General features: G+C 37.8%; 1 pseudogene; it reads left to right on the top strand.

Annotated features, from left to right (window-relative positions):
* Nucleotides 1-2,514: 2,514 nt before the first annotated feature.
* LOC122010647 lies at nt 2,515-14,492 on the top strand (annotated as a pseudogene).
* Nucleotides 14,493-14,830: the final 338 nt, after the last annotated feature.

Raw genomic sequence — 14,830 nt, 5'->3', positions numbered from 1 at the left:
TTAGCGAATCGGTAGGGTTTTTTTAAGGGGCATTACCGACAGAATTTTAATTCCGTCGGAAAACCCTGATTTTACCGACGGAATTAATAATTTCGTCGGTAAAATCCTAGGGTTACCGAAATTACTTTTCCGTCGATAAAATCAGGATTTCCCGACAGAATTATTAATTCCATATGTAAAATCAAGGGTTTTCGACGGAATTAAAATTCTGTCGGAAATACCATCGGTAAAATTGTTATTTTTTGTAGTACTTTGACGTAGGGTAATCCAGTTCTACACCCAAAGGTATCACCAGGATGAACCCCCTTCTAGCATCTAAAGAGTGGAAACCTTGTTGCAGTCCCCAGAAAAATAGTAGCAAATCTGCTTTTGTGTGAGAGAAAAGCATAGCAAAATTATATTTCAGTGCTCCAAGGTGGAGAGCTCCCCCTGTTTAAATGAAAGAGTATTCCAACCCTGGCTAGGAAATTTTGGATATGAATAGAGATGATCGAGCTTAATTAATAGGATAAGCGTGCCAACTCTTCTGGCCTGTGGCTTATTCTTAGAACAAATTTTGGTGTTGATGAACTATTGTTGAGTAATAAGCTATCATTAGATAACTTTGAATAAGACAAGCGCTTAGTCTACATTTACCATTAAAATAGCACAAAATTGATTTTAAAAAATTGGTTCATGATATCTTCATCTGTATGTATATATGTATTCTGCTGGTGAACTAGCAAATTTTAAGGTATTTGCCAAAAAAATAATCAACTCCTACCTTTTACTATGTTCTATGTGGGTTATTCATTCATGTTTGGATCTCTGAAATCAAGTTAGATATATATGTTTCATACTTGAGCCCTTTTGCAAATTTCTCTTTACCGAAATTACCAAGCCTTTAATACCAGTTTTGAATCTTGATAGATTACCATTTTTTTGACATATATAAACTCTTTTAGAATTTAGGTGAATGTAACTATAGCTTCAATTCTTGCTGCCTTTTTTGACATTATGTTCGATACGAAAGCGTGAGTACTTAAATTTCTTTTCAATCCAGGACACTGTAGAAGCCAAGGACTTCTTGATAAGAAGAGGGGTACAGTAGATGTGGGGTCTGACTAAAATGTGACTTTCGTCATTCTACAGTACATGTTGAATCCCTCCCTCGTCTCGGTACGCGTGTTCAGCTCGAGGAAATTTCCCTTTCTTTGACTCTTTATAAAGTTAGTCACGCAGATTGTGAATAAGATATTTCTTTCTATGATTTTAATGATTGTGATGAGATATGAACTTTGGAATTATGATCACTGAGAAAATTATTACTCAAGTAAATTAAAGTAATTGGTTCAACGTTCAAACTTTGGAAATTCAGATGAATCATGAATACTTCTTCGTCATGGAAGAAATGTTAGCGTTCGTTAATGACTTTTGTTGTGTATTTCTCTTCAAACCTTCTTTCAAAGTTCATCTTATTGAACTATTTTTTCATTGGTGAGAAAGGAAAAGGAGAGGACAAGATGGGGTGAATGAGAGAGGAAATTAAAAGATGGAGATAAAAGATGAAGGGAATGAGAGAGAACCGCAATAAATATAACACATTAATATATATATTTAAACTATATATATATTATTGAGCTATTTTTTCTTTATTTTCTTTGAACTTATTCTATTTAATGTTTTTTAAAAAAACTTAATATTAATTTTTTACAATTTAATTTAGTGATATTTAGTATAATATAACACATTAATATATATATTTAAAATTTAATACTAGTATTACGGGAGTAAAAGTTCGGTTAAATCAAATTAACCTAAGTTAAAAATTTTATTTAGTTAATTTGATTTTTTTTTAAAAAAATATTGATTATTTCAATTAAATCGATTGTTTTAAAAATTTAAATTTGATCAAGTTGAATTATGCTATATATTAACCAAAATCAAGAGTTTAAAATTTTTAATTTCATAATTGATTCCTCTCCTGAATTTTAATTAAATAGGAAGTACAGATTTAATTGATATTTTATCATTCCATTTTGTTTAATTTTTATACTAAGTTTGATCGGTTAGATATAAAAAAAAAAAAATTATTATGTTTCGATTTAAATGATTAGGTCAGTTTAGTTATTAATGGATCGTTCATCCTTGTCATAGTGTTTAATCTCTGAAAGAATAAAATAGACATTTCACAAAATTTCCTATTTTAAATTGAATATTTATTTATTTATTTATTTTCTTTCTTGATGTCTCTATCCTCTTTACTTAACAGAATGGAGTTTTTTTTCCCTTATAATTCAAGTAAAATTTAAACCGATAAATATCTGTGCAAAATACTGCGTCATCTAGATTCTAGCATATCCAGAGCTATGTTTACGTGTACTAGTTTGTTCTATGTTTCTGTACTTTTAATTTCCTTGTGCATTTATTACTTGTGACGTATTTATACAATTAGATCGTCCACCTCGACTGCTCTGTAAATACCATTCTCTTTTGCATTCAATTCCATCATCTCTTCTTCGACCCCTTTCCTTCCTAGTAAACAAACCAATGGCTCTCCACGAATCTAACCAAACGCTGCTGCTGGTCGTGCGTCTCTTTTTCGCCGGAATGGAGGTCGCCGCGGCCCAAAACTGCGGCTGCTCCGCCAACCTCTGCTGCAGCAGATTTGGCTACTGTGGTACCAGCGGCAGCGACGACTACTGCGGCACGGGATGCCAGCAAGGCCCCTGTTACTCCTCGCGCGGCTCGGTCGCCGACATCGTGACGCAGAGCTTCTTCGACGGCATCATCAACCAGTCCGACAGCAGCTGCGCCGGCAGGAGATTCTACTCGCGCGACGCTTTTCTGACTGCAGCCGGCTACTACCCTGGCTTCGGCCGCACCGGATCTTCGGAGGACGCCCGGCGCGAGATCGCCGCTTTCTACGCCCACGTCACGGATGTGACTGATCGTGAGTGTTTTTTTTTTTTATAAAAAATTATATTTACCAAATTTGGAAAAAAATATCTAAACCAATTTTATTTTAGATTTTCTTATTTCTAGTTGATATGATCTACAGATCTGTGCTTCATCGAAGCGACCAACCGCCAATCGCAATGCGACACGAACCGCACTGATTGGCCGTGTGTCTCCGGCCGCGACAACTACGGCCGCGGCCCCCTACAACTGACCTGGAACTACAACTACGGCCCGGCCGGCCTGGCCAACGGCTTCGACGGACTCCGCGCGCCGGAGACAGTGGCCAACGACGTCGTCATCTCCTTCAGGACCGCTCTCTGGTTCTGGATGAACTACTGCCACAACCTCATAACATCTGGCCAAGGGTTCGGCGCCACCATCCGCGCGGTCAACGGCGCATGCGACGACGGTAATCGGGCGGCCTTCAACGCTCGGATCGGCTACTACAGGGATTACTGCAGCCGGTTTGGGGTAGACCCCGGGAATAACCTCACTTGTTGAGAGCTTGAATTTTGAACTACATACGATTGGAATAAATGATAGGGCACAGATTTAGTAATCAATCATAAAAGGCTTTGGCTACAAGATCTTGTAGCAGGCGATGGCGTAGGCCTACGTGTATTGTTCTCTCAAAACAATAAATGGGCTTCAAAATGGATTAAGCTGATCAAACAAAATGTTTATGAACTTTTTTCTTAGTCGTAAGAGATGCCTCTTAAACTTAAACCAAATTGTATCATTTGATTATTTCTAGAGTTCCAAAATAACGATTCGATCCTATAAGAATTTTCTATTGGCTATCAGAATAAATCAAAAAGTATGCGTGATGAATAATCCGGAAGCTAAACATCATTCGATTGCACGTTATATTTAGAGAAAAAATTTCTATAAATATACGAATCACAAGCATCTGGGTGATAACCTAAATATCCTATCATGATATCATGATCCTTGGGACTAAGAGATGTCTCTCACGGTTCATTGAGTGTGAGGCTATTTTCTATCGAGGGTGAAGAAGGTTAAAAACCTTTCCTAATAATGTCATTATCCATATTGGAAAATTCGACCTTAATTTAGTTGATATCCATTTCTTGCATCCATCAATATCGATTTTATTCATTAGAGGACATAAATGAAAACCTAGTTTTGATATGATGTTATCACTAAAAGATGGAGATGAAATCACGAGAAGAGTTGATAGGCCAAGAAAATTACATGGTTGATGTCCAAAAGACGAGTTGAACAAAGTTAGTCACGAACAAAAAAAAAATGAGATAAACTCGTTGAGTGTATGAGTTACACGACACATCTAACTCAAACATAGTAAAAAGGATCTACCAATGATTCGACTTATTACATTCAAGATGAAATATAAAAGAGACCATATCCCAAATCCATTCAAGATAGTAAATAATCACCAACAAAAGATAGTAATAGGGATGTACTATCTAATGCTCTCAATAAATTTTTAAGAACTCCTCAATGCGCTTCGATGGTGGATACCAATGTCCAAGGATTTTGAGTAGTCTGGATACCCCCTTTAGTAAACCCAACCTTTGGGTAGCTAGGAACCCCTTAAGTATATCTATCTCTTAGCATATCTTAGGTGCCCTTCAAATAGTCAAATTATTTTTTAAAAATTAGTAATCTTTGATGCATAGTAATCAAATTGTTGGACAATCTATATATTATCGAAAATATTAAAAAAATTACTGAATTGAAATTACGTAAATCAATTCTAACTTATCTGTTGAGATGACCTAAGCGGATAATCTCAAGTTGCCAATGAGGCTGATTCTACCAAGCTTTTGATGGTTCAAGTTGTGGAGTTGATGTAGTGTGTAGCAGAATCGGGAGTCAATCGTCAAGTCAGGAAGGGAATTCGTTGAGTAAAATACTGAGGTCTTCGCTCAACGCAGTTTTCTTGAAACATATTCGCCCCACCTCCGACTGTACTTCGAGATTCTCTCAGATCGTCTATTTCCCTGAATACGACAGTAAAACCACGCATGCAACCAAGCACTGATTGTTCGTAGCGAACTAAGAATGCACCCAAGTGCTATCACGAGTAGTTCAACCGAATGGATGCATGACTGAGAGAGTTTTTGTGGAAGAACACGGGTGGATGGAGGTTCACTTCCTGCTCTTCCTCTCGCTCTGTCTTATCTTCCACTACTTTTCACTTTATTTAAGATCCAACCTCTTTATATAAGAGCTCTTACCTTGCTTGTAATGAATCACCAAGTTATGGTTAATTATTTAATGTTGGATTTATTGTCATTATTAATGAGTTTAATGTCTTCATTAATGTCGAGATATTACAGAATTATTATTAATGAATTTAATGTCGTCATTAATGTCGAGATGTTATGAAATCATCATTAATGAGTTTAATGTCGCCATTAATGTCAAGACGCTATGGAATCACCATTAATTTTATATTAATGCTTCTGTTACACTCTTGAGCAGATAGCAAAAGAGATTTAGGTGATAAAATGTTGGTTCATTCGCTTAGGCAAATCTTGCCTCGACCGGTCAGACATTCAACATGCGTAGGTCGTGCTCACACACGAGTCAACATTAGTTCAGTATAATCTGGGCCCTAAATTTGCACCCACCCTTGCACACTCACGAATGAGAAAGTCTCTCCCTACATATATGTTTACAACATCAATGCATGTGTTATAATTTAAACCAATAATAAAGCCAAGAGACTTCTAATATGAGACTAAAAACTCATCACAATAGAGTCTCTTCGTCTCCACCTCTTTATTCCATTAACATTTCTAATAATCCCCCACATGAATAGAAAATAGGGTATGTACATATCATTCAGTAGTTGAGTTTAGTATAGGATAGGTAGGTTTTACCCTTTGAACCTTCCCTTATGAAGATTTGTTTATATACTAGCTGACAGTAGACATGATCTTCTTGAACTGTTTTGCCTTCTATGTAAACATTGATAAATCTCATCCAAAACTCTCCCTGACACAACTCAATTCTCATAAGTATGTTAGTTCTTGGCCATGAACATGCCTGGTTCTGTGAAAAGCTTTAAGAATTGTGCCTCTAATTCTCTTCAAAGCGGTCTCACTTTTTTCTCACATAGGTTATCCCTCGAGAGTAGTCATCTACTCTTCTTAATCATTAAAAGTCCACCGGTTTACCCTAGTCCGGTCACTATTTTATTGGACTATCCCCCACAGTATGTCTGTCAGTACAAATCAGTTGTCCCTTTGAACCTAGTTCTCAGGATCTCCAGTCAACATAGGTTGGGTGTCCTCTGCACTAATAGCTGACAACGACATCAAACTCATTCCTCATGATGAGCTTGCAACTAACTCTTGATATAATCCTTTAGTTAGCAAATCCGTTAGGTTATCCTTTGACTTCATATATTCAATAGTGATAACTCCCGTAGAGAATAGTTGTCTTATGATATTATATCTACGACGTATATATCTAGACTTACCATTATACAGATAGCTCTGTACTCGACCAATTACTGATTGACTATTGTAATTGATCCTGTCTGGAAGCTGAGAAAACGAACCTGCCGGTGTGACGTGTCTGGAAGGTTGACCGCATCCTCATGACCCTGTCGATGAGCTGTCCGCTACGTTGACCAGATCGTCCGAAGTCCTCCTCCGGTCAACTGTACCTGTATCCAGCGACCGGGTTCCCCCGGTCTCTGGTACCTCGGTGCTCGAGGCGAATCCCACAAATGCATAAATATCCGGATAATAATAGAATATTGAAATAAATGCAAAGAAGGTACGAGAACGTACCCTGGCCCAGGGGGGCGCCCTCGGATGGAGCGGTGAGCTGATAGTGATGCTGATCTAGTCATCGCGTGGCGACATGGGGTCTAATGCAGCAGGGGTCCCAAGAGACGGCTCGTAGGTCGGATATGGTAACAGCACCTCAGCGGGAATACTCTCCATTACCACATTCACATACCATCATTTCAACAAAGACAGAGATGATATTCTCACCCTATAATAAACTTTTGTCATGTCCTGACAATTGAAGGATGACTTATGTAAACTGATTTCAGACATGTCGAACTCTGGATTAGAAGCACACAGTTGGTGTTCTATCCTTCTAAACCGATAACCACTGCTTGATGTGTAATCTTCCATTATCTTAACCACTAACAAGACATTGCACCCAAAGGTGCAGCCAACTCGTTAACCAACCTTGAAGGTTTCCTCCACCGCCATTAGCATCCGGTGGATAAGAACATCAGCAGAAACGAGACAAAGCAAAAGAGAGGGAAGTTTTCCAGCCGCGAGAGCTCCCTAACCGAGGAGCAGCTAGGCGAGGCCGAGGGTTACAAATCGACGCGACGGAGCCAGCCGGAGAGCAATGCGAGAGAGAAAAGGGGAAGATAGATTGCGCAGCAAAAGCAAGAGAGAGCAGGGAAAGAAAGTCTCGACGTCTCCGTCGTCGCCAGCGACGGGCACCAAAAGGAGAACCCTCCTCCTCCGCTGGCGGCGTTCCCCCAAAACCCCTCCTTTCCTCTCCTCCAAAACACGAGCCCTCTCTCCCTTTAAAGCCCTAACTTATAAAAAGACCTAAGTGCCCCTGCCTTTTCCTCCTAATTTCCTCTCTGCCACTCAACTATATCCGGATCAGTAATGTATGCAGATTATCGGCATATGTTTTGACCATCTCGGAATATCTTCTAAGAATTACTGTAGTCATTTAGCCTCTTTACTATATTTGTCGAGAGCTACAAACTCATATTCCATCGTGGATCTGGTTATTACCATTTGCTTAGAAGATTTTTAGAAAATGACTGCACCTCCCAAAGTGAATACATATCCACTCATAGACTTAGAGTTTTTTATATTAGATATCCAAATCGCATCGCTGTATCCTTCGATCACAACAGGATACCTCATATAGTGCAATCCATATTTTCGATTATACCTCAAGTACCGTAGTACTGTTGTTATCCCTTTCCAGTGCTCAACATCGGGATTACTTATGTATCTATTCAGTTTATTTATTGTATAGGCCAAGTCTAGTCATGCACAACTCATTAGGTATATCAGACTTCCAATTACTCGAGAGTACTCTATCTGGTCCTGGTGGTGGCTTCACTCACCAGGACTTCCACTTTGTCTAACCTTCAGTTAGGACTTCTCCTTGCTAGTCATCTAGACCTGACTAGACTACTCTCTTCCAAACATCAAGTCCTATTTGGATTAACCCTTGGTCAAACTGACTAGACTTGGGTGCATTGTCAAATATTGAAACCCTAGAGGTCACTTGCACCAATAGAGAGTACTCTATCTGAGAGATATTTTCACCTTAATTTTTCAATATATGTTGACTCATATCTATCGGTGTTTGTGCCAATGCAATATCACCCTCAGTGAATTTTTCAAGAATCTTATCCATGTAAAGGGATTGACTAAGAACAAATCCTTCTATTGTACTAAGAATTTTGATTCCTAAAATCACATCAGCTAGGCTCATGTCTTTCATATTAAATCTTGAGTTCAACATATCTTTATTGAATTTGATTATCTTATCATTACTTCTAATGATAAGTATGTCATCTACATATAAACACAAGAGGATGTAGTAATTCTTTGTAGCTTTCATGTAAACATATTTATCACATTCATTAATCTTGAATCTGTTAGAGTGTATACTAAAAGCTTAGCTTTTTGTAAACATTTATTTTGAAATAAAGAATCACATTGGTCAAATGTCTACATTTATATGCTAAGTGCAGTTGTTCAATTAATTTATATTGTAGATAACATGGTGTGTGGTGTCACACATAGAAGATCATGTTATTAGTTCCTTATAAATTATAAATAGTAGCTCACGACCAAAATGGAAATGGACAAACCATTGGAATGGTCGTAGTGTAATTTGGTATTAGTTTATCTTAACTATAAAATTACGCTAGTACACTTAGAGTGTATTGAGTAGGACCATTTGAGGTTGTTCCTTTTATACTTACTACATAAAAGAATAGAACCTCAGTTATTATGGAAGTGTGTACTCTTAATCCCGATATAACAACAAGCATGTATATTTAATATTTATTTCTTTGACTTATCAATGGCTAAGATTTAGCTAGTTAAATCAAAAGACCCGATAGGTTGGGAAATAATATTATTTATATGGTGTGTTGTTGGTTATAGAAGGAAACTGTGTCCTAGTAATCTAGGTTAATGATGTCCCCAAGATGAGCTCATAAGGATTGTCATCTAAACCCTGCAGGTGGACTTAGTCCGACATGACAATGAAGTTGAGTGATACTATTCTTAGAGCTAGATATTAATTAAGTGAGTGTCAGTAATTCATTTAATTAGTGGACATTCGATATCTTAAACACAGGGAGATTAACACACTCATGATAAGAAGGAGACCAAAATATAATTTTGGATCGGTACGGTAGTTCAATGATAGCTCTTTAGTGGTATGAGTTATTATTGATGAACTTGAGTTGAGTGTTCGGGGCGAACACGGGAAGCTCAAGTTCATCGGGAGACCATAACCAATTCCTCCTCTCGGTCCCTATTGTAACCTCTTATATAAAGCCTTATATCCACTCAAAATCTAGCCTCTTAGCCCATGTTAGGAGTCGACCCCTATCCTTGCTTGGAGCCCAAGCAAGGGGCTGGCCAAGCCAAGCTTGGAGCTTGAGCTAGGGTTGGCCAAGCCTTGCTTGGTGCCCAAGCAAGGGAGTCGGCCAAGTATGAAAGGAGAGGGAAATTTTATTAAAAATAAATTTTTGATAAAATCTTTTCTTTTATGTTTTCATCCACATGATTTTAAAAGAGAATTTTAAATTTTAAAATCTTTCCTTTTATAGATTTTCTACAAAGGATTAAAAGAGAGATTAGATATCTTACTTTATTTGTAGTTATCTAAAGAAAGATTTTAATTTTTTGACAAAACTTTCCTTTTTGTAACCATGATATAAAAGGAGTTTTATTTTTAAATCTTATCTTTTATAGATATACATAAAAGGATTTAAAAGAAAGAGATTTTAATTTATAAAACATTCCTTTTATAGCTAACCACAAAAGGGATATTTTAAAAGAGATATTTTAATTTTGTTTAAAATCTTTCCTTGTTTGGTTTTACAAGAGGTGGCTGACCAATATAAAGTAATTAAAGGAAGTTTTATTTTTGTTATAAAGCTTTCCTTTTTTGGATTCACCAAAGATTATAAAAGAGAGGGGGAGGGTGCCTTCATGGGACACGATTCTATTCTATTGTTCCTCTTTTTTTTCTTTTGGTGGCCGACCCTCTCCCTTTCTCTCTTCTCCTTTGATTTCCACTTTGTGGCCGGCGGCATCTATTCTTCTAGGAGTCTTGGTGGTCGGTTACTAGGAGGAGAAGAAGAAGAGAAAGGAAGCTCTCTTGTCTAGATCCCTTTAGTGGTCGAAGCTTGAAGAAAGAGAAGAAGGCTTAGGTGGATTTCTTCTTGGTAGATCGTCGCTCACACGACATCCAAGAGAATGAGAGGAATACAATAGAAGATCAAGAGATTTTTATTTACAAAGAAAGGTATAACTAGTTGTCTTGTTCCGCATCATACTTGTTTTTCTTTATATGTTTTTTGAAATACCAAACACAAGAGGCTAACGATTCTAGGCAATCGATTTTATGTTTCGATTTTGTGTTTCTTTTATTTTTCGAATTTGTGATTCGATTGATCTTATTGGTTAAACCTAGGGTTACTATAAGGATATTAAATATTGAATTTTGTTGAAAGGTTTTGTCTAGGAGTGGTGGATGATCTCATACCCAAGAAGGCATAGTGCCTCGTCATGTTTAACCTGGAAGTCAATCTTTGAAACAAATATTTAATTAACTTTGTAACATGGGTGGATTTGGATTAATAATGTTAAGCATCGTTTGCGATCCAAGTCTAAACCTCTAATAACAGATAAGTTGAATTTGGAATCAATAATGTTAAGTTATGTTTACGATTCCAAATTTAATTTCTAAAGAACTCAATAGGTTGTTAGGAAAGGTTCGGGACTTGTACAAAATTTTTGTACAGGGGGACAATATAATATTCCGAGTAGCAACGAACAGAATCCATATTCCTTAATGGCATTATCAAATTTCTCATGGCATTGCTTTGGTACTTGTTTCAAGCCATATAATAACTTTACCAATCTATAAACCTTATTTTTCTGTCCAAGCATATAAAACTCTTCAGGTCGCTCGATATAGATTTCCTCTTCTATATTCCCGTTTAGAAATGTTATCTTTACATCCATCTGATGTATTTCAAGATTCCATAGAACGATTATAGCCAACAATATTCTAATGGAAGTTATTCTCGACATGGGAGAATACATATCAAAGTAATCAAGGTATTCTAATTGGTATCCTTTGATTACCAATCTGACCTTATACTTATCAACTGTATCATCTAACTTCATTTTCTTCTTGAAAATCTACTTGCAACCTAATGATTTACTTCTCGGAGGAAGATCCACAAGTTTCTAAGTATGATTTTACAAGATAGATTCTATCTCAGATGTAATTGTCTTGAAGAGTTTACTGCTTCTAAGTAACTATGAGGCTCACTTTTCTAACATAAAAGTGATAAAATCTGATCCGTAGGATTTTTCGACCAAAGCTCTTTTGCTCAACCTAAGCTCAACCTCAACTGGTTCCTCATCATCATTTTCACCTTGTGTTTCATATGTCCATTTTTAGGAGCTAGCTTCCTCTCGGGTCTTATACGGAAACACATGCTCGAAGAATGAGACATTTATTAATTTGATTATCAAGTTTTTGTATATATCAGGTATTTATGACTCATACATAAAAAACTGATACGCATTGTTGTTATGTGTATATCTAATAAATATACAATCAACAGTATTTGATCCTATCTTAATCTTTTTTAGATTAGGCATAAAAAATTTGACAAGACACTCCCACATTAGTAAATATTTATAGGACGATTGTCTTTCATTCTACAATTTATAAGGGTTCTTATCTATTTTCTTTTGAGGTACCTTATTTAAAGATAATTAGTTGTTAACACAACTTCCCCCACATGAACTTTGACAGTCTAAAGATTAATAAAAGAGCGTACGTTCATCATCTCCTTTAGTGTGGTTCTTCCGTTTCGTGTTTTGACTGTGCTTGATAACGTTGGCTTTCATAATAGTTTGAGAGAACAACTTTCTCTCTGAACTCTTGTTGTCTTTTTCGATGTGAAGTCTAACAATGAGTTCCTCCATATTCTTCTCCTTCCGCTTGTGCATCAGGTAGTTCTTGAAGTCCTTCCACCTGGGAGACAAACTTCTTAATGATAGCAGCCACCTGGAAGGTTTCATTCAGAAACATCCCTTCTGAGTGGATCTTGTACAAGATCACCTGAATTTCTTGGACTTGGCTGATCATCGTCTTGGAGTCAACCATCTTGTAGTCTAGGAATCGACCCACGATGAACTTCTTTGCCCATGCATCCTCCATCTTGTATTTCTTGTCTAGGGACTCCCACAACTTTTTAGTTGTTCTCTTCGTGCTATACACAATGTATAACGAGTCGGCAAGGCAGTTGAGGATGTAGTTTAATTCAGTAAAAGAACTCAGAGTGAGTTCATGCTTCCATTGTACTAATGATCTGTGTATCAACTTCCTCAGCATTCTTAGGAGAGTCCTTGGTCAAGAACCGAGTCAAATTGAACGTGGTTAAGTAGAAGAGCATCTTCTACTGCTATCTCTTATAGTTCAATCCAATGAACCTTTTATCTTTCTCCGTGCTTGATTAACGTAACACAATTTCAATCGAGTCTGTTATACCTCAACACTTTGTCATTTCAAAAGTCATGTTAAAAAAACTTTATAATCAATTATTGAATCAAGAACTCTGATCTTACATAAAGAGAAATTTTATAATCGATTGTTTAATCGATTAAGCGTCTTAATCGATCAATGCAATCCGTTAAGCGTCTTAATCGATTGTTTCCGTGTCTCTTTTTTTTTTTTCATTTTCCTTTGACCAAATTAAACAAGTGAAATGAATACAGAAGTCCTCTAAGGACTCAGATGACGAAATTTTCCAACACGCAACATATTTTATCTTATCTTCTCGAAGAATTTTTTTTTTTTTGCTTATAAAATCATTAAATCCGTGGAATATCTAAAAATTATTAAATCAATAAATCAAGTAGTTCTTTTTGGAATTTTCGAGAAACTTAAACATTTTAAAATTGGTTCAACATAAGCAAATTTTTATATAATTAAATCTTAATTTAAAGGAGCTGTAGTGCAACATTAAAATTATATTAATTTATTGTATTCAATAAATTAAATCTTAATTTTTTTATATAGATCTTTCCCCCGAGCAGCCGGCTGCTCTTTGAGTAGAAACTAATTTTGTCATCAATTACTTGTGGCAGAAGAACTCTTGGAGAACGAGAGAGCTCACCGTCCACCTCCAATGCTCTATAAATTCCACTGTCTTCTCCATTCAATTGCATCGTCACCTCTTCCCCTCCTAGTAAACAGACCAATGGCTCAAATGCCGTTGCTGCTCGTGTGCCTCCTCTTCACCGGAATCGCGGCAGCCGCCGCCCAAAACTGCGGCTGCTCGTCCGACCTCTGCTGCAGTAGATTCGGCTTCTGCGGCACCGGCGACGACTACTGCGGAGACGGATGCCAGGAGGGCCCCTGTTACTCCTCGCCGAACAACGGCGGCTCGGTCGCCGACATCGTCACGCAGAGCTTCTTCGACGGCATCATTAACCAGGCTGACAGCGGCTGCGCCGGCAGGGGATTTTACTCGCGTGACGCTTTTCTGACCGCCGCCGGTTACTACCCCGACTTCGGCCGCACCGGATCTGCCGATGACGCCCGGCGCGAGATCGCCGCTTTCTTCGCCCACGTCACGCATGAGACTGGACGTGAGTGTCTTTTTAAAAAATAAAAAATAAAATAAAATAAAATATTTCCCAAATTTAGAGCAAAAAAAAAAACTAAACCAATTTTATTTAGATTTTCTTATTTCCCGATGATACGATGTACTACAGATTTCTGCTACATCGAAGAGATCAACGGCGCATCGCATAACTACTGCGACGCGGACCGCACTGATTGGCCGTGCGTCGCCGGCCGCGACTACTACGGCCGTGGCCCCCTCCAACTGACCTGGAACTACAACTACGGCGCCGCCGGGCAGGCGATCGGCTTCGACGGCCTCGGCGCACCGGAAACGGTGGCCAACGACGTCGTCATCTCCTTCAGGACCGCCCTATGGTACTGGATGAACAACTGCCACTCCCGCATCATCTCCGGCGAAGGATTCGGCTCCACCATCCGCGCGATCAACGGCCCCATTGAGTGCGACGGCGGCAATACGCCGGCCGTCAACGCTCGGGTAGGATACTACACGGATTACTGCAGCCAGTTTGGGGTTGACCCCGGGAGCAACCTCACTTGTTGAGAGCTTGAATAATGAACTACTACGTATACATTTGAATAAACCATGATTGGAATAAATGATCGGGATTTAGTAATAAATAAATAATAAAAGGCTTTGGCTACAAGATCTTGTTGCAGGCAATAGCGTTGGCCCACGTGTATTGTTCTCTCAAAGCAATAAATGTGCTCCAAACAAAATGTTTATGAAGTTTTCTTAATTGTAGAGATGGTGAGTCTCTTAATTTTCTATTGAGGGTGAACAAGGTTAAAAACCTTTCTTAATAATGTCGTTATCCATATATATCCTTCGTTTGATTGAGTTGGTTATCGCATGATTAAATGGTTAAATAACTGAGTGTCAATTAAACTGAGAGAAATATCTTCTTATATAGTGGTCGATTTAATTTTCTGATTTATTTTTCCATAAATAATTATAGAGTTAATCGTGTGAGGCATCCGGAGT

Source organism: Zingiber officinale, chromosome 8A, assembly GCF_018446385.1.
Source record: "Zingiber officinale cultivar Zhangliang chromosome 8A, Zo_v1.1, whole genome shotgun sequence".
Lineage (NCBI taxonomy): Eukaryota > Viridiplantae > Streptophyta > Magnoliopsida > Zingiberales > Zingiberaceae > Zingiber > Zingiber officinale.
This window is presented reverse-complemented; position numbering and strand designations above follow the sequence as displayed.